This window comes from Acomys minous (genome assembly GCF_964271855.1).
Source record: "Acomys minous genome assembly, chromosome: 8".
NCBI classification, from domain to species: Eukaryota; Metazoa; Chordata; class Mammalia; order Rodentia; family Muridae; genus Acomys; species Acomys minous.
The window spans coordinates 67,992,774-68,016,719 of record NC_140489.1 but is presented as its reverse complement, the minus strand read 5'-3'; the positions used below and the strand labels follow the sequence as shown (position 1 = coordinate 68,016,719).

General features: G+C 38.8%; 1 long non-coding RNA gene across 1 annotated transcript in view; it reads right to left on the bottom strand.

The window, feature by feature from the left end:
• Positions 1-23,946, bottom strand: part of LOC311602916 — a 125,660-nt gene that overhangs the window by 2,343 nt on the left and 99,371 nt on the right. The gene's annotated exons all lie outside the window — the stretch shown is intronic.

Sequence of the window (23,946 nt, the reverse complement as noted above, 5' to 3'; positions counted from 1 at the left end):
GAAAGTTACAGATGTTCTTGACTTTTGAAACGAGTTATAATGTACTCAGTCAACAATCAACAGCAACACTCAGTTTTTCTTGCAGTAGCTGAGTATTGGACTAATCTCAGTTAAGGAAGAACACCACAAGCATGGACTTGGGTAACTCTTAACAGGTGCATTAATAGATAACAACAAACAAAAGGCATGAAGTATTTTTTTTTTTCAGAGGTGAGGACTGAACCTAGGGCCTTGTGTTTGGTAGGCAAGTACTCTACCACTGAGCTAAATCCCCAACCCTGGCATGAAGCATTTTTATGAAAATGTATTTGAGGGAATTTGATGTCACTTTGGAGCTATCTTCCCTGGGCTTTCTCTTGATGTGCCTTCCTCTAACCTCTCTCACCTTTTTCTCTAGCCGCCTACTCTATAACATCATGACAAAGGATAATTAAAATTTCCAGTACCTGCAGAAAGAATAAGCCCTATACACTTCATTATGTTGATCAACTTGCACATAATCAGAGTGATTTTACCTTCCAGAGAGATTTTATTCATACCGGTTTCTTTAAATCCTCTCAGGAACTGAGGTCAAAGAATCAATGTGGCTTGGCCACACTTCCTTGTAGGTTTCAGTATGCCTCCTACCTTACAATTAATTTGTCTCTTCACCAAATCTAATCACTATTGCTTTCTGTCATAATTGCTAAATTCACTTAGTCCTACTACTGCATTTTCAAATATGCATTTTCAATAACTGAAATTATGAAATAAGTTCTGTGTTCAACAAACATCAAACATTAGTACTAGAGGAACAATGTAGGGGATTGCTTCCCTAAGGGTATATATGAACACACACATATATACATTCACATATTTTATATATTGTATACCTAAACATGTGTATTCATAGACATGAATATACAACTCTTCGGTCAAAACACTGAAAATTTTGAAGACAGAATAATGGCCTCCTTCCTGGAAGCCAGAAATCAGAAAAGAAATATGTAGTGATTACCAGGTGGCCTTTCGTTTGCGACTCATCACAAAGTATTCAGATTCTCACTTCTACCTGGTGATTATTAATTTTGAAAGCTTTAAAAATTAAAGAACTGTGTCCTCAGAGCAGGACCCCCTCAACCAGACCCATGACTCATAACAATGAACATTTGAAAGTAAACATATGTGGACAAAAGGCTATACTGTGTGATATACTACAGCTTCTGTGACAATATTTTTTGTTTGTCTGTTTGTTTTACTTTACTGGTGGGAGGAGAGGGATTTTGGGGCATGCTGTGTAAATCATAGACATTAAATAAAAGTAAATAAAAAAATTAGAGAACCACTAGGCAGTGGTGGCGCATGCCTTTAGTCCCAGCACTTGGGAGGCAGAAGCAGGAGGATCTCTGTGAGTTTGAGGCCAGCCTGGTGTACAAAGCGAGTCCAGGATAGCCAAGGCTACATAGAGAAATCCTGTCTCAAAAAACAAAACAAGCAAACAAAAATTAAAGAACCAAGAAAGTACATCGGGAATGTGGAAAGGTCCTCTAAGACAAAGCAAAATTTGTCTAAGCCTTGTATGCAGAACCTATGAAATAACTTGAGTAGTGACATGGTCTTTGTGGTTTATGTTCCCATTTTCTTCCTGCTCTGTTCTTTCTTTGATACTCATTTCCTTGTCCCGTTAATGAGAATTTTCCACTTCCCTTGAATAAGAAAAAGAATGTGCTCATCTGTTATTTTTCATTTCCAATTTAGCCAGAAAGGTCACAAAGACATTTTAAAATGGTGTGCTTTTTTGCAATATTTCAAGGATGTTAAACATCTCTTAATTCTCAGAAGTCCCACCCAACCACCCGACTATTTACATGATGACTGTCCACAAGAAGAAATACCACTTTTCTTTCCCATTCATGTTTATGTGAAAGTGTACCAGAGAAGAAATGTGTTCTCAGTGGGTTAGGAAGCTCACATTCTGCCCAGACTACAATAATGGGAATGGCATAGTTCATTTCAGTTCTCAGATCACATGCAGACCAGGGGCAAAGAGTTCAAATACAGTGAATGTAGTAAATGACTGTTATCTAAGCCAAGGAGTCTCCATCTTGGGCCTTTCAGCTGTGGCCCCTTGTAAAAATCATTCGCAGCTGGGCTTGTTGACCATACTCATGGCCATATGGGGTGTTAAAGACACAAGATGCTTACATGAGTCTGCAGCCACTCCCTGTCATCTGCTCTATGCAACTTTGTCTTAGTTGTATGTGGCTATGGGGAGGGAATATAGGATATAGGATAGGAAAAATGAAGGAAGGGGGACCTCCATCTATGTGGCTGTGAGGAAGAAACTCTCATCTGTTCTAGGTAAATCTTTTCCAGGTGTGTTGAGTGAGAAACACCCATACTCCTATGAGTAACTCCTCACCTATGCTCTGTAAGGAAATCCAATAAACTCATTGGTCCCAAGAAAAAATGTTGCTGGAACTGTGCCTCCAATTGTCATTAGTACCTTAGGAAGAGAAACAGGCATTGCCTATGTCTTCCCTTTGGAAGGCATTTTAGCAATATCCTATCATAAGGTTGTTTGACTTTCAATGCTTTCTAAGAGTTATATTCCTTCCTAGGTGCATGTTGAGCCATCTTTTCTGTTCAAGCAGCCTCATTTTCTCTGGAAGTTTCCCCATTCTGGAGAACTGAGCACAGACCGGACATCTTCTCCAGTCTTCCTCTCTGTCCTTGGAGTTCATTTGCTGGCTCCGATTTGTGGTTGGGCTCACTTATTAGAGTGAAGCTTTTGAGCATCTTCCCCAAAGATCTTTAAATTCTACCACTGTAGTGGAAATAAGTGATTAATTTCTGTCTTCTCTAGCTCACTATTTGGATGGCTTGCAACTTTTGACTTGAATGGGAGTTTTAAAAGAAAATATGCAAGTGTCATCTTTGGTATTTATTTTTTGGTATCGTTTTGTTTTTGCTTGTTTCTGCTATAAAATTTTCCTTTATCTTGTACTATTGTTTCTACTCTGTCTCCTTCTAATGTACCAATTGATAAAAATTCTTAATCAGGGTAATTGCAGTTCGGATCACAGTTGGCTTGTCTTCTGCCACGAGGGGCTGAATCTGGAGTTGGTCAGTGCAGATACCTTGCTATATGTGGCATTCTGTAGACAGAGCAAGTGGATCCAAGTGAGAAGGAAACTGCACCTAAAGATCCCACAATGCTAACTAAGCCTTGTGATCCCATTTTATATGTTGTATTATGCTTAGCTTTTGTAGAAACTCTTTGAATTAAGTAATCTTCACGTCATAAATGCTGAAGCTCAGGATTATACTAGTCAGTGTGGTGCCAAAAATCTATGGCATAGAACCATTGTTACAAACACTTACAGGGGTTACTATAAAAATAATGTTAGTATTTACAACCCTCAACCCCAAGTTATAACTGTAAGGCCTGAAAAGCTTTGGAGATGGTAACTTTAAGAGAGCAGCAAGATTAGATTTCTTCACAAATATAGAGGCCTCCTGCTTTGGTTAACTTCCTTATAAAAAGTCTGAGTTATTGCTCCATTGCTGTCAAAACACACACACACACCAAAGGCAATTTATAAAAGGAAGTATGTAATTTGAATCTGGCTTAAAGTTTCAGAAGTTGAGTCCATTATCATCTTGGTGGGGGGCACAGTGACAGGCAGGCAGGCATGGAGCTTGAGCGATAGCTGAGACTTACATCTTATCCATAAATTTCAGACATAGAGAAACTGGGTCTGGCATTGACTTTTGAAACCTCAAGGCCCACCCGCAATGACACACCAACTTTAATAAGGCCATACGCTCTAATCCCTCCAACTAAGAATAAAATGTTCAAATATATGAGCTTATGGAAGTCATTCCCATTCAACCCATTACATAAGAGTACCAGAAATAATCTTTCCCTCCATTTCTCCCCTCTTTTGCTCTCTCCTCTCTCCTTTTCAGTCTCTCCTCCACCTCTACCACTCCAAAGCACAGAGTCATTTAAGGACACAATGAGAAGCCAGCTATTCCCAGCCTTAGGGCAGAACCTTCCCTTGAAGTAGATGCTGTTGACCTTCTTTCCCCAGACTCTCAACCCTCAGAACATGAAAAAGCAAGTTTCTGTTAAGTACCAAATTTTCCTACAGCAATCCAAGTCTGGGACTTTCCCTAGAACTTTCTAAGGCTGCAATTCTAGACATGGACAAGTAATGGCTAGTAAGACTTTTCTAGAAATTTGGAAGTCAATAAGATTTGTCTAGATGTCGAGAAATTACTTCGTGTAATGCTTCTGCATTCATTCGATATCAAGACATTAGTAGAAGTTCTCAGAGACCAGAAATCTATAAGGAAGAATATCCCAAGAGGTCAGTGTACTGCTCCGGCTTGGTCCCCAGCATCTCCTGATCCTTGGTTGCCCCGAAATGGTTTCATTTGAATAAAGAGGTCCCAGTGTAATCTATATTTTATCCAAGAAGGAAGGCCAGAGACCAAAAACTCTTTAAAGTAATAAAGTGTTTGCTACACAGGCATAAAGACCAGAGTTCAATTCTCAGCATTTAGAAAAGCCTGGCATAGTATGGGTGCTTGTAATCCTAACACTAGGGAGTCAGAGACTAGTTGGGACTTCCAGACCAGACAACCTAGCCTGTACATTTTATGTACATACCCATATGCATGCATACAAGCAACTTTAAGTCTCTTCTAACACATACACAAACATACACACACACACACACACACACACACACACACACACACACACACATACACACACAACTGGACAGGGATTTTTTTTTTAATCATGAGTATAACTATCTGTCTTTGCCTTACCTCCAAGTAAAGTGAGGAAAAATTTGTCTCATCTGAGTGTTCCTATATATAAACCTATCCTTAAGAGTGAGTTTCTTCTTTCCTTGTGGGGCCAGCCTGTGAGGGCACAAGGAACAGAGGGAGGGCACAGGCCTTGGAAGGCTGTAACCATAACAGAATATCATCTGGGAACTACTTCCGCAAAAGAACTCCATTTCATTCCAGGTGAGCAAAGGCTTTGTAGTCTTTGGAGAGTGGGTAGGGCCTTTCAGGATAGGTGTACATAATTGGTTAGAACTGGACACTCCAGGGATGCTTGGTTTGCACTAGGCAGCACACTCCTATCATATGAACAGGAACACAGTACCTAATTATCCTATAGGCAAAGGGAGGGGAGAGCTAGCAGAAAACTGTGCCAAAGGCCATATATCAGATGTGGTTAGACGTGTCTATGCCTAAAGACACTCTGAAGATGAGGTCAGGGAGTAGGAGGCCCTGCTGGGGAGAGGAAGTCCTCCATCTAGGATGGAGCTCAGAAAGGCTATCCAGACTGGAAGGACTGCAACCTCAAACAGCAGGGTCCTGCAACACTTAAATATAAGAAGTTCAAAAATCTCATTACCTGTATAGTCTTCACTTTCATATCCCAAAAATACACAAAGGGAGACTGACTTTGAAAATGATAAAAGTGGAAAGTCCTCTAGGAAGAGAGTGGAGGAAGAGGAGGAATGGGAGTAAAAGTTGTTACTGATCTTAGCTATCAGCCAGATGCAGCAAATTCACTAGCCTACTTAATATTCATACTTACCCATGAAATATCCCATCCATGTACAGGTTATGTCACTAAGAGCCAAAAGAGTTAACTGATTAAAATACACAAACCAAGGAAATGATTGAAGTATAATGGTAGTCTTTAAAAAAAAAGTATGTATCCCCTGAATTAACACTAAATGGAGTATGTGTACTTTACAAGGATATCATTAAAGTCTCAGTGGGCTTCTGCTTATATTTGTTTATTTTAGTAGCATAGTATCCCTAGGCAACACTGGAAGCATTTTTAAATCTCTAGGTCACTCTAGTGGTCCTGGACATTGTAAATCAAATTGTTGTAAACAGGCTTTCTAAATTGGGTATTGGCAGCAATCAAATAATCAAGCACAATGAATTTAGTTGGATACAAAAGAAGGCTCCTTTGTGCTGGCACAATGACTGAGGTCTGTCTGTGAATGGAGCTCTGAACTGATGCATCCACACATGTTAGGCTTTGTTGTTGTAAAGGCTTCAGTGGGGAGTGCTGGAAGGCCTTTAAGCAACTGGAACCGTCTTTAAAGGAGACTTTCCATGCACAGCAGTGACTGTACCCATCACCTCTGTACTTAATTCTCCCTTTGCTTCCCTCTCTTGCTTCTTCACAATTTGATTCCCTTTAGCAAAGAAATGGTTATGATTATGGAGGGCTTGTCGCTGTCATCTCCACCACTAACTAATCATAAGAGCTTGTTCGGGTACAAATCTTTCATCTCAAAAGATTTCACCTCCTTTCAAAACTTAATATCTCATCAAACACTGCCAGGAAAAAAGCAGGTGGTCAAGAAACAGTAGCTTATACTATTGGAAGTCATAACAGGTCCTCAGACTTTAGTAGGTCCCCAGACCTTAGCACAATTAATGCCATGATAGATGTACCATTCAAACCCTGAAACCCAGACAGTAGGCATCGACACCTGCCAAAATGAGAAAAAAAACCTAACCTATCAAAATCTATTGTTCTGGAAAAATCAAAAGTCCCTAAATGTACTAACCTTGTTTTTTGTTTTTTTTTGTTTTTTGTTTTTTGTTTTTTTTTTTTTTTGCTTCCTTGGTTCTGCTTCTGGCTGGTTTTGCTAACTAAGATCTGTTAACCTAGGATGTGGCTTTTGTGCTTAAAAGCTCATCGTGAAAAAGGTTCAGGGCTATTCTGGGGTCCCAAACACACAGTTTACTTGCCAGAATGCTAATAAAGGCTTTCTATTGGCTTGAACCTGTGTCTAAGTGGTCATCTCTGGAGGATACTTCATAACAAAGTAAAAATGATAAAACAGCTAATATATCATTGGAGCGATAACACTTGACACTAACGACAATTTGGAGATATTGTCATTAAACTTTGAGATTTATAGATAGTGAGAGGAATTACCAAAACTGAAGATGATTTTAAAAAAACAAAATCAAACAAAGCCAAAAACAAACAAACAAAACCAAACAAACAAAACCATCACAGGAAAGCAGTAAATGAAAACTGGCCTAGATATGTGCATTTAGCCAATGGAGCATAGTTATAGGAGCTCAGGTCTTCTAGGCTCTTTTCTATCTTATGGCCCCACCCTGACTATGTTGGCCTTCTCAAATAATTTCCTGTGATTTATTCCAAAATCTATGTAGTTTAAGAATAGAAGTATACTGCTTTACAGCTCTGAAGGCTAGAAGTCTGAAGTCAGAGCATGGAGAAGGTTAGCTCCTCTGCAGACCTATAAGAAAGACAAGCTCCAGGTTGTGCCGGTCAGTTAATGCATGACTGTAGCTGTGTTGTGACATCTAGGCTCAGGTGCCAGGACCCATTCGCAGGAGGCCAGGAAATCGAAGAAAAGTTGAGGAACCACTGGCAGATAAGACTTCCTTTGTTCACTCTGAGCTAAGGCCATTGGACAGCTATTGACAAGAAATCAGGCACATGCCAGCATACACAGGCCACACACAGGAGGGCATAGGACCACACATAGACTACTAAAAAGTCCTACAGATAGATAGACACAGGAAGGCTGTTAAAAGGAAAGGTTTGACCTCTGGCCTCAAGACCATATTTATACAGAATCACACAAAAGTGTCATTCTGCCAAAGATAGCTACATGGCAGATTACATCACTATTTACTTCTAGGATCTACAATATCTGTTACCAACAATTTTGGTACCCTCCACTGACCTGTATTATCTGTCTTGGCCTGTGCCAGATATCCATATCAGTACCATGTTGTCTAAACATAAACATGTGCTTCTGGTACTCTGTTCCCATCTCAAGTCCACACAGTATCTTCTGTGTATCTTTGAATTCTCTTCTCACTGTGCATGGTTGTATACCAAAGTTCATGTTATATAAGAGCACTGTCATGTTCAACTAGACCACAATCTAATAACATAATTTTTGCTTACTTATTTTTATTAAAACCATTTCCAAATAAGTTTGGATTCATAAGTCCTCACTCAGGGTGAGGAGTTGCACACATTAATTGGGAAGAACATTGCGTTCCTCCTACCTCCAATTTTACCCATTTCAACATCATCCAAAATTTAACTCATTTGAGTACCACTGATCAATCCAAAGTCACATTATTATTAAAATAAGGATGGAAACACTACTGGAGTAGATATTTACTACCTAGGAATACCTCTGTAGTTGTGAGTCTGTGAGTGCAGACAACAAGCCCTTTGGCTAAGGGTCAGTGAGTATAATGTATATTTACAGATGTGTAGTAGAAGCATCACTCGAAGGGAAGACATGTGCTCTAATTCCATGTTATATGTTGAAGATAGTAATAAGTATCTTGGCTGCACACACACACACACACACACACACACACACACACACACATACACACACTTATTTAAAACATTAGAGACTTGGGAAACAATATTCTGAGAAGTCTACTGTGGGTTTCCAAGGGAAACAAAATCATCCCTCAATGTAGATCTTCAAAGAAATGTGAGTCATTGAGTCTGGGTGGTGAAATTCTGAAGGGTTACTGGTAGAGGGTATATTTTTGCTTTAAGTAGAATGAATGATGGCGTAGTTGTGAAACACACAAAAATTCACAACCCAACTCAGCAGTTCTGTCTGCACAAGAAAATTTCTTACAAAAAAATCACGGAACTACCTAATGCACAGTCTTGCCCATATAATCACCTGAATGCATTTATGTAATCAAAAGCAACCCCTGGGGATGGAGACTGGAATGTGGAAGTGAGATTCAAGAAAGATTTCATCACCGCACAAACAATTTCAAATTAAGCACTAATCAGAAGGGAAAATTAGGTTTATTCACAGGGGCCACTCAAAATAACCCTCTTAATAATGTCGAAATTGGCTGTAGCTAAAGCCCCACAAGTCTAGACACAAATACATTTAACATCCAGCAAAGCCAGTCAATATAAAATATAGCAAATACAAGAAGTCGATGTAAAATAGATTTCCCAAATATGAGGAACATGCTTCCAGGACTGTAAGCAAGAAGCTCAGGAAGACACAAAAGTCTGTGAGCTAGAAGAGCTGCAGTCTAGAGAAATCATACCTACTTTTACTGGTATTTTGGTCTTGGGATGTCGTTTCACATCTCCCTTTGCCTAATTGGAACAAATGCTGACCCAAAGCAAGGATCGCTAGACCCAAAAGCTGTACTCTCTACTGAGAAAGGAAACATTGGCAAGTGTTCAGAACAGCACCTGGTCTACTGCAGAGCTGCCTTAAATCTATGCATAGTCTGATATCCTGAGGGATACCTAGAGCTAAGCAACCTCCCACCCTTTCCTCCCCTCCAGAACCTCACCCAAGCCTGAGAAACAAACATCTGCAGCTGATTGAAAATTTGGTTAAGAGAGTGGCGGCTGCCATGGCATTCAAAACCAGAGACAGAGCTGTGAGGAGGATTTCAGGCTCAAGGTTACTCTGACCCATTCTCCTTCTTGTTTTGGTCCCTGTTGCTTTTTTTTTTTTTTCATTCTCCCTTTCCCTTCTCCTCATCTGTCTCCTGGCTCAAGACCCTTGTACCAAACATTGTTTATTCTTGAAGAGAGCCAAGGAGATTACTGACCTCTGCCTTTGCTCATGAAAATTTCAAAGACACCTACACATATGCCTTACAAACAGCCCAGTGTGAACCACCCACCAGGATGCCCTGAATCTCTGGTTGAAGAATATCTAGTCTCTAGGCAACCAGAAAGGAACATTTTCTCTTCAGAAAGAACTAAGTTCTTGCTCTTACCCTAAAAGCCCTATTAAGTTGAGGGAGAAAATAAGGTAAAGATTTAAGCCAAGGTTGTAGGCTGGACCAAGTATCCCTGCAGATAAAAGGTTGTAGAGGTGAGAGTGAAATATGGGAAGTGATTGGGAGTGAAAATTACTAAAAATTATTATATAAATTTCTAAAACTGTCTAACAACAAAAATACAGAAGAAAAGAAGCACTGGTAGAAAAAGGCTTTCAACTTTTAGTCATAAACATATGAGTAATTGTTAATATTTGATAATGGAAATACATAATTGATTTAAAGCTATACTGGGCAATTTGATGCTTGTTAACTGTGTATGACCATTCAAACAAATTTACGCTGTACTTGTCCTAGCCATATTTCAAATTCTCAGGAGCCATACATAACAAGTAACTACTACACATGATGGCTCACATAAAGAACTTTTTTAATTTCACAGAATTGGTTAGCATTAGAATCTTCGCCTGGTTAGCTTTTTTGTTTGTTTGATTGTTTTGTTTTGTTTTGTTTTTTTCTCAATATGACACAAGGTAGAGTTACCTGGGAAAAGGAACTTCAACTGAGAAAAATGCCACTGTCAAATTGATTGTCAGAAAACCTGAAGGACAGTTGATTAATGGTTGATTAATTAATGGTTGATGTGGGAAGATGCACGTCATTGAGGATGATGCCCACCCTGGGTATGTGGTCCTTAGTACTACAAAAAAAAAAGCATGCTGAGTAAGGTAGTAAGCAGTGGTCCTCTGTGCTCTCTTCTTTCAATGCCCACCTCCAGGTTCCTGCCTTGGCTTCTCTTCATGATAGACTACCAGCTGAAAGCTGGAACAACTTTTTTCCTCCTCGAGTTGATTTTTGTCATGGTGTTTGTTTATTATAGTTTTAGAAAACAAATGGAGGGGAAGGTATAGGGATGTAAAAAAAAGATGAGAAAAGGGGAGAGAAGAAAGGAGAGAAAAAAGAGAAACAGATGAAGGCAAAGAGGATCAAAGAATAATTGGTAGAATATAAGGATTTTTATTCCTGCCTCATTATCTTTAGAATTCTCAGACTCACAGGTAGCATTTTAAGAGACACATGTAGGGCTAGAAGAGGCTGCCTTGAGTATACATGGGTATGAAGACAAATTGTTAAAGTTTACTCGTCAGTGTGTGTATGTGTGTCTATGTGCATGTGTGTCTGTGTGTGTGTCTGTGTGTGTGTCTGTGTGTGTGTTTGTGTGTGTGTGTCTCTGTGTGTGTGTGTAGGTGTCTGTGTGTGTGTTTGTGTGTGTGTGTCTCTGTGTGTGTGTGTGTCTGTGTTTATGTATATGTTTATGGTATTTTCCCTGCATATGTGTCTGTGCAGAATGTTTGCATCTGGAACCCAGAAGAGAGCACCTGATTCCCTGGGATTGGAGTTACAGATGATTGTGAGCTGCCTTGTGGGTATTGGGAACGGAACCCTGATCCTCTGGAAGTGCAGCCAAAGTTCTTACCCACTGAGCTATCTCTCTAATCTTTGTCTGTTGATTTTATTTTAATCTATTCTTTCTGTCTGTCTGTCTGTCTTTCTATCTTCCTTTCATTCATTTATTCTTTCACTGTTCCTTCCGTTTCCCTTCTACACCTCTAGGTATCACTGAGTCTCCGAGTCTGCTGTCTTTCCTTCCAACGACTACTCTGAGTATCAGGAATGATGGTGGCAGAGAGGCTGGAACAGCACACACATTAGCAGCAAAGAACATTGCGGAGAATTTAGAAGCTATGCCTGCATCCTAAGAAGCCAGTAATCAGAGTGAGTAGGGAAGGATTCATAATGCTAAGTGTTCCCTCCAGTGCCTTAAATTCTACACGAACAGGAGTGTTTCCCCGAAGAACCTGAGTAATGTCAAATATTACTGCTCACTATGCTTCTCCAAGGCACCACATGGACTCCTGAGTCACATATTCCTGGGGGCTTACTCACTGACTGAAAATAGAAACTGCAAATCCATTCCTTGTCTACCTAAGTTTGCAGTGAAAACCAGACAGTATTAAGTTGCTGTGCAGTCCGACTGGTGCATACCCTTATAACTCAATGGAGGAGTGGTGTGAAAAAAAACAATAACAAAAGGTTAGTTACATCTCAGTTCAGGGGTTTTAGAAGTTTGGCTTGATGGATGTGGAACCTGGGGGACTCAGTACATATTCTGGAAAAATTTGCAGAAGATAACGGAAATTTCAAAAGCAACAAAATAAAGACAAAATTCATTTGTAACCCCATAGATTCAATGAACCTGACTGATAGCTATATCCTTAGTACAGGTCAAAGTATACACACCTCATGAAGAAGAGACCATTGTGCTGATTATGCCTGCATGCTGTTAAGAAAGATACTACTCAATGCTCTTCTGCCTACTCTACCTTGTTCCAAAACATTTCTGCATCATTCTCCCCTTCCCCCCAATTTCTTGGGGAGGAATCCTGAGAGCCACCGGTAACCAAAGAAGCCACTTGGTGCTTCCCATTATTATTTGCCTAATGATTTGTCTTTCTCCTTACTATTTCCTGATTCTAATCTCTGAAAATCATAACCAGGGCAGATATCATATTCTAAGATCATTTAGAATTGAGTTTTTACAATCTAACTATCTCGGTGTTATTCATTATGTGGGTGACCTTGAGAAAGTCATTTTATATCTCTGAACTTCAGGTTCTTTGTAAGTTAATGATGTTAGTAGAGTTAAGAAATTAATATAGCTAAAGTTTTAGAATGGTCACCAAGGTAGGCAGGTCGTTGGAAGGATAGATATGTATGTAAGCAGATAGGTAGGTAGATGGATGAATGGTATATAGATAAAAAGGTGCTCATATAAATGAATGGCTAAAAGGATGGATGGATGGATGAACAGATAGTAGATATTGGGAAGTAGAGTCAATGTCTTGTATTTATTCTTTTTCATAAATGTATCTCTTATATGGAAGGATTGGGAAATACAAATGGATAAGGCATTTTCTTAGGCAATTCAAAGTTTAATAGGAAAGCAATATTTCTAATAAGCTACCATAGCTATGATAAAGTAAGATACTCAATTACTTTACCATCATTGCAATGAAAAAATGATTCGTTCTCTTCGGATGCTTAAGATTCACAAATTAACTTCTTCTATCATGCATTTAGATCCTCCTGAATGAGATCAAGAGCATCATTAATAAGGACAAGAGAGGCTGCAACCATGGTTGAACTTCTTGTATGGTCTCCTCTTTGGTTATCCATACACACATACCCTGCCAACATAACAAATATTTTACTATGTTTTGTCAGAAATACTTAAAATTTTAAAGCCCTTCTCCAGTTCTTTTTATTTTAAGGCAGTTGTTATTCTCTGTTTGAAGAAAATGTAGTCATTAATGCCACAAGAAAACATTTATGCAGTTGTGTTTACATGCCTATGCACATGCACCATCACGAGTATTAAATTCTATTTACATAGACATTTGCTTTGTTTTAGTTTTTAAGACAGGATTTGAGTCTGTGTCTTAGGCTGGTTTTAACCTGGTAATATGGCTTCAACCTCTGTGTGCTGAGTTCTGAATTTACACACATGTAATAATACATTCATATATATATTAGTTAAATATATATGTATATACACACACATATATATATACATACATATATATATATATTGAGCACATACATGGATGGTTCAATATTATATTTTTATTACATTCAGATAATAAAAATAATTAAAAGGCACTTGTCTGTGGCTTATAATATTGTGAAACATACCACCTGGTATTTATTGCACAGACTTCTGTCCAAAAGGGATGGGGCAATTTGCTCTGGAATATTCTCAAGCCATGGTCAAAAAATTTGAGGAATATATTATGATATAATCCCAGTATTTTAAGTATTAGCCCTCATACCATCATGAAGCAAACTGAAGTGTAAACAGAAGAAAAAACAGCTGTCAGATATACACCCTTTGGTCATCTATTTTGTTGCTATTTTTAAATTAAAGGTGGTTTATTACTGGGCTGAGCACCACATCACATCATCTTTCCTTCCCACTGTATGTATGAACAAAAGAAAAAATTTTCCAACCAGAGATCATGAACATGAGATAAAAGTCTTTGTCTGAGGAACAGGAAATACACTGTTTCATGCATGGCTGCTGCCTTTGATCATTTCATGCCTGCTATAATTGTATAAGCTCAGAGTATGTCAAGAGCAGTGCTCCCCTTGTGGAAAGAGTGGTGGCTCCTACTGAGAGGGTTTTTGAGTGTGTGTCCCTAGAAGGGATTAAAGTAGTACTCTGGAGCCGGGCGTGGTGGCGCATGCCTTTAATCCCAGCACTCGGGAGGCAGAGGCAGGCGGATCGCTGTGAGTTCGAGGCCAGCCTGGTCTACAAAGCGAGTCCAGGACAGCCAAGGCAACACAGAGAAACCCTGTCTCGAAAAAACAAAAAAAAAAAAAAAAAAAAAAAAAAAAAAGTAGTACTCTGGGCATCTGAGTAGCTATTTGATTTCTGATTTTGCAGTGGGATCTCTTAGTCTCTCATGTACTCCTACCATTGTGAGGCAGTCTACCATAGAGGACATCCCAGTGTGTACAGTACCCCTAAATCTACAAAACTGTGAGCTAAGTAAACCACATTTCTGTGTATGTCATCCAGATTCAGGCATTCTGTGTCCTTATGGCACCAAAAACTATGTAGTAATACAATACCTTTTCCCATATTTAAAAATAAGCAGTTTTGAATCAATAAAATGATTATCATTTTATGTTATTTTTGAAATATAAGGCAATCATCCCTGTGTTTGGTACACAGCCTTTTTCTGTAATGTCCTTTTCCCAGCGGTATCATTCAATTTTGTGGCCACATAATTAAAACTATACAACCCCTTGGCAAGTCATCTTGAACGTCTACATTTTTTGCAAATTTAAACCATTTCTGTCTGTACTTAAAAAAATATGTTCTTGTAAGTAAATTACAAAAAGCAAGACACATCTCCGATCATGTCTTTGCAATATGTGAATGACATGGATTTTTTTTTATGGACTACAAAATGTTGCCTATAGAATTTATGCATTACTGTCATAATTACAACTATCCGTGGTATAGTCAAGACTGTACATCTCAACTCCTGTTTTCTCCTTGTTCCATATACTGGGTAGGGTGGATAAGTAGACAGTTTCTTTTAATATGATGTTTTTCTGTAGGAATTTGTCCTTCCAATAATATTAAATTAAATCTGCAAGGGTTGTTTAAATATATATTGTGCTATATACAATGCAGAGTTCCAGTAGCTAGCATGCTTAGATTGATTCTTTTTAGAATCCTTGCAGTATATCATCTCTCACCTCATATCACTCCTTAAGAGTATGTTAGATTCAGTTAGTAGCCAATGGCACTTTATGCGCTAAATGATACGAATAAAACAGTAGGTTCGACTTAAGTCATTATCTGTTACTACAAACAGTGACATCCATAGTTTTGTTCTTCGGCATTGCTCATGTCAGGCATCTGTCATCCCTAGAGAGAGTATGCCTGGATATATTCCTCAGAAAATCATTATGATATCCCTGGGTACTAGCCCTGGTAGTGCTTTTGTGATCACTGCTTCTTTCTATACAATACCGAATCATGACCTCATAGTTAGCCAAAATGTTCATCTTCATAATATTCTAACAGCATTGATCAAAATCTCAGTCCATGGGAATTTTGTCTAGTTTAGTCTGGGCTTTCTATAGATCAAACATAACAAGAACTACAATTGCTGTGATTCCATGAGCTGGAATTACCAGCTTTTAAAATACAATTTACTAAAACATAACTGATATTTTCTTCTCATCCTGACCAAATTTTAGGTAGGTTCCATCCTGCTTCTGAGTCCTTGACCTCCTTTTCCTTAGAGCAGTTATTTTAGACAATTGGAAGCTGTTAGGCCTGGCCCTATTCCTAAATTGTTAAAAGATTTCTTGTCAGCTTTACAATGCAGGAGTGTCTTTCTCAAGTCCATAGGAGGCAGTTTTTGAGATATAAACCTCTTCCTGGAAGATAGACTTTACCAGCCACTTTCTCTAGGATTAGAGGATTACAGGAACCTAATTTTGTTTGGTGCCTTTCTCTGCATTGTGCATTGTCTAATTACCACCAGTCTTGAAAACAAAATAAAGCTTGATTATTTCTTGGCTAAAGTAAAGTAGCTGACAAAGAACTTACAGGTGATATACCCTAACCTTGTCACTCCAAACACGCCAGCTGTTGCCTTAGCAGAACCAACTGAGGTCTGTCTAACGTATGGCAAGAGTTATGAATAACTTTCTTGTTGAACATTGTACATTCAGTTCACATTTCACATTGTGCCTCATTTACTTGGGGATAGCATTCCTTTTCCTTGATGGATTAGACATTAAACTCGTGCCTTTCTAGTACTGAAATGACAGCTCTCATGACTAAAGGAACTGCCACACTATGGTACCTACATTAACATAATGTTTGTCTCAGGAACGCAGTCTCTTAAGCTAATGGCTGATTCTATTCTCAATTAGCACTTATATTTCCCTAAAACTCCCCAGCCATCACTTTAAAATTAAATATTTTTCTAAAAGAGAATTAGAACATCACAGTTCCAGTCCTGATCTTCCCTACCAAAGGTCTCCTTACCACCCTGATTGGAATGCATCTATCTGTTTGGACCAAGTCAGTTGCCTCCAACTTCACTGAATCTTACCCTTACCCCCTTGTCTAACCTGGCCTTAGCTAATTCTGCTGTCTTATCTTCTAATGTACTTAGAAAACAGCTGTTCCTCTCCATCTTGATCAACTCAGTTTTAGTCTGAACCACTAACACTGCTCACTGGGACCATTGCTGGACTCAGATTCCACCCTCCCACCACTATCGATCGAAGTGAGGGTGTTTTGAGATGGTTCAGGTAGGATCACTTGCTTTGTCTTCCTGTGCTGCTTATGGCAAAAGTGAAGATTTTACAGTAGCAGCAATGGCATACTTAATCAGACTCTGTGTGAACTTCCAAGTGATATTATTTTTTTTCTGTTCTCCTGATTAATCTTCTTTGGCCACAGAGGTGTTTGTTTGTTTTTGTAGTTTTCTAAAACAGATCATTTGTACAGTTTCCTATGCCTCTACTACCTCTCTCCTCCTTGGCAGACTCTTCCCTTTTTCTCTCTTGAATAGTCATTCAGTGTTATCTTTTACACTAAAAAAGCCTTTTCTGACCCTTCATCTGCCCCACCCCCTGCCCGCTCAGTGCATTCCTGATCCTTTTTATGTTAGAGTACTTTCTCCCTAGCATTTCAGTAGTCACCTTCTAAAATTATTTTACTTTGTATATTTGGGGAATGAGTGCTAGGAACTTACTTATGCTAAGCAAGTATTCTACCATTGAGCATTCTTTTCAGACATGAAATTCTTCAGTCAAGTTATGTTCATACTACAATTCTCTTTGATATAATGTAAGAGCCATGTGGGGAGGCATTTTAGGATCCACATTGGTAGGGCTTTTTGCCTTATTTGTTGTGATCTCAAACACATAGGAGGTACACTGAGCCAAACTGTGTACTCTCCTTAAACTGAAATATCAACTACCTCAGAATGTGACTGCATTTGGACCAGGTCATTTGGATGAGCTCTAATTGAAAGTGGCTGAGGTCATTTTTTAGAAAATTAAAACATCAGGGACCCTTGGGGATGTGTTCCCAGAACTGCAGCTGCTCTAAGATGAACAAAGATGACAGCCAATTGCAAGCCAGAGAGCAAAGACTCAGAGTATAAGCAGACCTGTGAAAACCTCAATCCTGTACTCACAGCCTCCCTAACTGGGAGGAAAAAAATACACTAATTCCTATTGTTTAAGCTCCCCAGCCTATGGTGTCTTGTTAGGACAGTCCTAGCAAAGTCAGATGGCACATTCCATGAATAAAAATAAATTAATATTTTTCTGATGTATAGAATATTAAAGCAGCACAATTCTCTGTATTTAAAAAATGTGATAAATTACCAAGAAGCTCAGGAGAAAAATATTCAAATAAATGATTTCAGAATATGGAATGTTCCACCCACCCACTATTTGTATTTGAAATTATTTTCTTGTCTTAATATACATAAATACTACATCACCAACTCTAATGATCACTTTTGAGAACCAAAAATATCTGAATTATGCCACCTCCGTAGACACCTCCTAATGGTGTGAATTCTCAGTGATGTGAAGACTGGTTTCTTTGTAAGTTACTTTGAAGCAAAGAAAAAGCTTATATGAGAGGCTGACCTGATGTCCTGTATTCTGAAATTGCATAATGAAAGGCAGCCTCCAGAAGTACAGGTGGGTTTGGGAGACTTTGTTTCAGCAGGCTTCGTACAGTTTTGACTTGATTGATACATCTGAGAGAAAACTACTGCAAAGCTTCCTTCACATGAGTTAGAGCCTTCCGCTGTCTGCAAGCACTCAGCAAATTCAGAGCACACTAGGGATGGCAAGGGACGGTGTTGCTTCTGGTACAGAATACAGACAGTTATCTCCACTTTTCTTGTACAGTTTATATGCCAAATGTTTGGAGACAGACATATCAGTAACCTTTTCTTGAGCATTATTTCCAATCAGAGTTAGTGAATGGCTTTGAATAACCTTGAATTGGCTTATCTGTATTTTCCCCCCTGGTCACAGAGGAAGCATTCATTTGTTTTCTCACAAATATGAATTCACATTTGTCCATCCCCTTGTCTAGATGTAACTCCCAACTTGCCTACAGGCTTAAGCTGTAGCTAGTCCCAGCACTAACATGCCACTCAGCGTGCTCACTACTGAAAGGTGAACCCATCCAGTGTCTCCCTAGCTCTCTCGCTCACCAAAGTCAAAAAGCAAGCTGCTAATTATAAATGGAGCTGGGCTTTATTCAAAATGCTTCTGCATTTGCTGAGGAAGAGTTCTGGTGAAGTCAGCCCTGTTGGTGGTAGTGTTTTCTGATGTTAAAGATGGCAGGGCACTATACCCAAGATGACACAGCATAGGACCTTCACTGAATGGATCAAAGGTGAAGTCAGTGGTGAGCTCCTGAGTCTTAGCTGGGCACAAGTCCTACAAGCTTAGGAGCACAGAGCTTTGTAATGAATGTCATTGATTACTGAACATAAATGTAGGGAGGAAACAACGTTGAAGTCAACTATCTGTTCTCTGAAAGAAACCAAGACCTTCAGCTGCTCGATGAGTGCTACAGGATCATCAATAATCAAAGATGGGAATGCTTTCAATGCATATGTTTCACAATAAACAAGAAAAGAAAATAAGCAGGAGAACAAATTGATTCTCATTTCAAATGACTCTTAAATGCATCCTTACCCTTGAGGAATTCCTACCATGCCAATAAGAAAAAACGAGGGACAGACAGACACACACACGCACATGCACTCACACACACACACACACACACACACACACACACACACACACACACACAAATAACAATAACAATAGGACATCAAAGATTCTTTTGATTACATTTTCTAAAGCATACTGCTCTTCTCTAGCGTTCTCTTTGAAGTCTCTGTGGTGAAGTGGGTCTGAACAGATACCTGCAATCTGGTGCATGCTTTTTAGTTAGTCTGTGTTTTACTTGTGTTGCACTTGGCTGCACTGTTATCCCTCCAGGTTAATACCGCACTGTCAAGGAGAGTGCCTCACCGGGAAGTTCAGCCACTTCTCTCCGAAGCTTTTTCAGATCCCACCGCTCGCTGTCAAAAATTCTGGCATCTTCTATTGGTTTTTCATTCCCTTTTATGTATCATCTTTTATTTTTTTCCTTCTTTATATGTTTTCCCTCTCTCCTCCTGCTGTTCTTATTATCTTTAGTCCCACCGGTTCTCTGTTGCAGTCTTCTTTGTCTTCTCTGTTTGACTGGCAGCTTCTTTGACTCCTTTTCCCTATTGCTAGGATTCCTTTAGCATTTGCTTTTTCTCTAATCAATGTCGTTTTTTGTTTAAAGCTACAGTGCTCTTTGGTTTGTCCTGTAGGCTATGTGCCTTGTTTTGGCTGAATGATGAACTGTCTTTTGCTGCAGACCTAAACTGTAGCCATCCATCTACTTGTAGGTGATTTCATGTACTTAGGAACTCAGGGGACAGAAAGAAACTAAGTTAACAGTACTTGCCCTAAAAATCTGAATAAGATTGTGTCTAGTCTCTACAGATTGCCTATGCTTCCTAGTAATATCTGACAAGAGAGAAATTGAGTTTTAAAAACCTTATGGTCATTAAAGTAAACTTTAAAGAACTCATGGGGAAAGTAGGTCTGCCGTTTTTCCCAAAGTTGCAAAAAAATATGTATGCAGATAAAGATACTTGTTAATTCTATAAACTAAATGGATTCCCACTCCTATGTCTGTCTGTCTGTCTGTAATTGGTATGAATGAGTATAACACAGCATAACAAACCAACTTGATTTTCAAAAACTGTAAAACAACCCTATTCTATCATTTCATTATTATTAAAATTGTTGAGATGAGTTATTTTACTTATTTGGTCTGTTTTCAGTTGATTTTATGCTATAATTTAGGTTAGAATATCTGTATTTTTCTTAGTATTCACCCAAATTAAACTGTAATCACCTACTTGTCACAGTTCATAGCTCTTATTCTTATCTTTTACATTTTCTTCCCATGGCCCTGAAATGCTCAAGATGTCTCTCTTACTCTCAGACCCCAGAAGTAAGAGCAATCAAAGAGTGAGGGAGGCTGTCTGTGTGAGTGAAGGCCCTGGGTGGTGAAGAGGGATCTCAGTCTTAGTTCAATTTATGGTCTTTACTTGACTTCTAATGGTGGGTCCTGCTCCAACTTCATCTACTGGCATATGTCTGATAATCCAAGAAAACATCTCATAAGCCAGAAGTATGACTTCTCCATCTCCATCCAACTTCATCTCTACACATTCTAAGAGCCAAGTCAGCTGAAATGGGCCTTCTCCATTCCTCGCTCTTCTGCACTTTTGCGAATCTGTTTTGTGAGAGAACTCTAGCAAGCCTGTAGCCTTCAGACAAGAAGTGCTGGTCTCAATGTTTAAGTATGAAAAAAGCCTCATGACATTGTCTAAGGATCCAGTATGCAGGACTCAGCTCCTGAAAACCCCTGCAGAATTTTGTGACAACTACCACAATGTTTACTCACCAGTAATTAACACAGGTCACATACCTGTGTTATGAGGGTTTTCCTCCAGGTATTGGCTCTAAGAGCAGCACCTCCAAACACAGTTCCAATGCTTGTGGTGCATCTCTATAGTGATAGACTGCCTCAACTTCCCCTGAAATTTTTAGGCCATCTCAGAACCTCAAATCAGGAACTAAACTTCCTTTGAACTTGAATGGGGAGAATTAACAAAATTGTTTTCAAAACTGCACTCATCTTGTGTAGGTATTGAGATGCCTGCTATTCTGGTTTTATTTGATTTAGTTTAGTTTTTTATTTGTGTTTTTTGTTGTTTTGCTTTGTTTTAAATAATAACTATTGGTTAACTGGTTTCTTTGCACAGTCCATGTCTACCCTGACAGACACGCATGAGAAAGAAGTGCCCATCTCAATAGCAGTGTTCAGGACATAGAACAAAGAGAAAAAGAAAAGAGGGAGTCTATTTTTTGTAGACCATTGGTTATGGAGAAGAACAAAACTGAGTATATGGAGAGAAAGAAGACTAGTTAGAAGTATGTTATGATCTCCTGTTATGTAGATTCCCTTTGGAAAGAATATATATATATATATATATATATATATATATATATATATATATATATATATATATATATATATATATATATATATATACACACACACACACACACACATATATATATTCCTTACTTGGGATATAGGAATGTGACTGACTACAGTGTATGTGTGTGTGGGGGGAGAATCCCACATTCTCAGAAAAAGAGAAAGAAAATAAGAATAGATCTAATCCTGTTTAAACTGTGCCTTAAAAGAAATCTTTTTTATTCTGTCCATATATGACTGACCATGGCCAGAGGACACAGATTTAGATCATCAAAAATGCCATGTCCCAAAATAATAACCGTTTAATGGAGTTTTTGAAGGAAGAGTAAAGAAAGTCATAAGTTAAGGCACTTTTAAAATATATCGTTGAAACAATTAGGTAGACATGTTAAAGCAAGTGGGACAATCTTGTCTTGGCTTCAAAAGCTATTTGATGGCACCATTAGCTTTATTTGTTTATTTATTTATTTATTTGGTTGTTGCACACTAGGTATCTACCATTGCAAAGAATTAATCTGATTGTCACTATTACGTTTATTTACATACAGACAGGGATACTAAGAGGGCTTAAAATAATCCAAGATAGTTTGTCTCTGCTCTTGGCAGCTTTCTAAACTCCCCATAGCCATTCAAGTTCTAATCAATTAACCAGCTGAGCTTTGGAGAAGCTTTAGTGAAGGTGCTGGTCTCTCTAGGAACTTTCAATCATAATGCACGTATGTCAAATGTGACATCAGAGGTCAATACCAATATTGGTGGAGGCTAAAAGAACCGCCTATGTGTCTATTATGATTGTTGCATTGAAAAATCTGCAAGACAATGCTATGGTAGGGGGTGCTAGGCAGACAGGACAAGGCCTGTAGGAGGGGGACTAGAGAGACTCTTTAGAATTTAGTAGCTCTCCTTGCTCTTCTTGAGGGCCTGAGTTGAATTCTCAGCACCTATTTCTATTGACTCATAGCTTATGCATCTCCATCCATCTCTTTTGGCCTCACATACATGGCATGCATTCACAATATTTACACACATACACATAAATACGTTTTTCAAAATAAAATGTAGATGCGTTTGAGTGGCCATAAAAGCATAGAAGATTTTAGTTAGCATGATGACACTGACCAGAACAAGAAGATTGACAAGTCATTCATCCTCAGACATGGGAGAGGATGTCAGCAATAGTGGAACACATTGTCAGCGCTTCCCTCTTGAAGCTGCATGATCCAATGCTCTATCTAAGGATCAACACCACATCACAAACTCAGCCTTTCTTAATTCAGCGATATTTCGTTCCAGCAAATTAAGATGCTGTCATAAGAAAGAAGGAAGTACTGTATCTCAGATATTTGTAGAGTTTTTTTTTTCTGTTATCCAAAAGTAACACATTAAAGTAGCTCCTGCAGTTAAATTGTAAATGAGGTAAATATTGAAATGAGTAGAAAAAAATAGTTAAACGAACATAGAAGGATGTGCTACTCAGTATAAGTGAATTTGAGTAAAGAGCTCAACAAACTGAGGCACTGGTATGAGTGCTTTAGCACTAGCAAATACCCATTAAGAAAGAACTCCTGGTTAGGAGCATTGGATCTCTGGCCTGGGTAGAGACTTAATAGGTAAATAGGGTCCATGATTCAGCTATGAAACCACTGCTCTGGAAGGCAGTTTTACATAAAGGAATTGTGCTGTTTAGGGTTTGGTTTTTCCAGTCTGACAAAAATCTAGGGTTATCTGTGAAGAGGAAATGTTAATTGAGGAAGTTTCTCTACAAGACTGGCCTGTAGGCAAGTCTGTGGGGCATTTTCCTATTTAATGATTGATGGGAGAATACCTAGCTACCATAAGGGTCATGGAACCTCCCTGGGGTGGGTGGTTCTTGGTATAAGAAAGTAGGACGAGCAACCAGTGAGCAAGATTCTACCCCATTATCTGCATTGGTTCCTACGCTGACTTTCTTTCATAATGTACTGTAACTTTTAAGCTAAAATAAACCCTTTCCTCTCCTAGATGCTTTTGGTCAGGTGTTTTTTGTTTGTTTGTTTGTTTGTTTGTTTTTGATCATAGCAATAGTAAGCAAACTAGAACAGTGATGCTAAAGGAATCGATCAAGTACCAATCCTTAAATGAGATACTGCATTTTTTCACTTTCCCAGAATCCCCAAAACTCAGCAGTCACTAGGAGACAAGCCCCCATGAGTTCTGGCTAGGATTACTCATGTTCTTTGCTTATTCTCCTGTTGTTTTAATTTGTATGTGAAAAAGAACTTAAGTATGTTTTTTCAAGTACTTTGGCCCTCCTTACTCCTCCTGCCATGTGGCTGCCTGCTCCCATGTATCAGACCTTCATGCCAGCAACTCATGAAGTATAGCTTTTTTTCTACCTTCCTTAG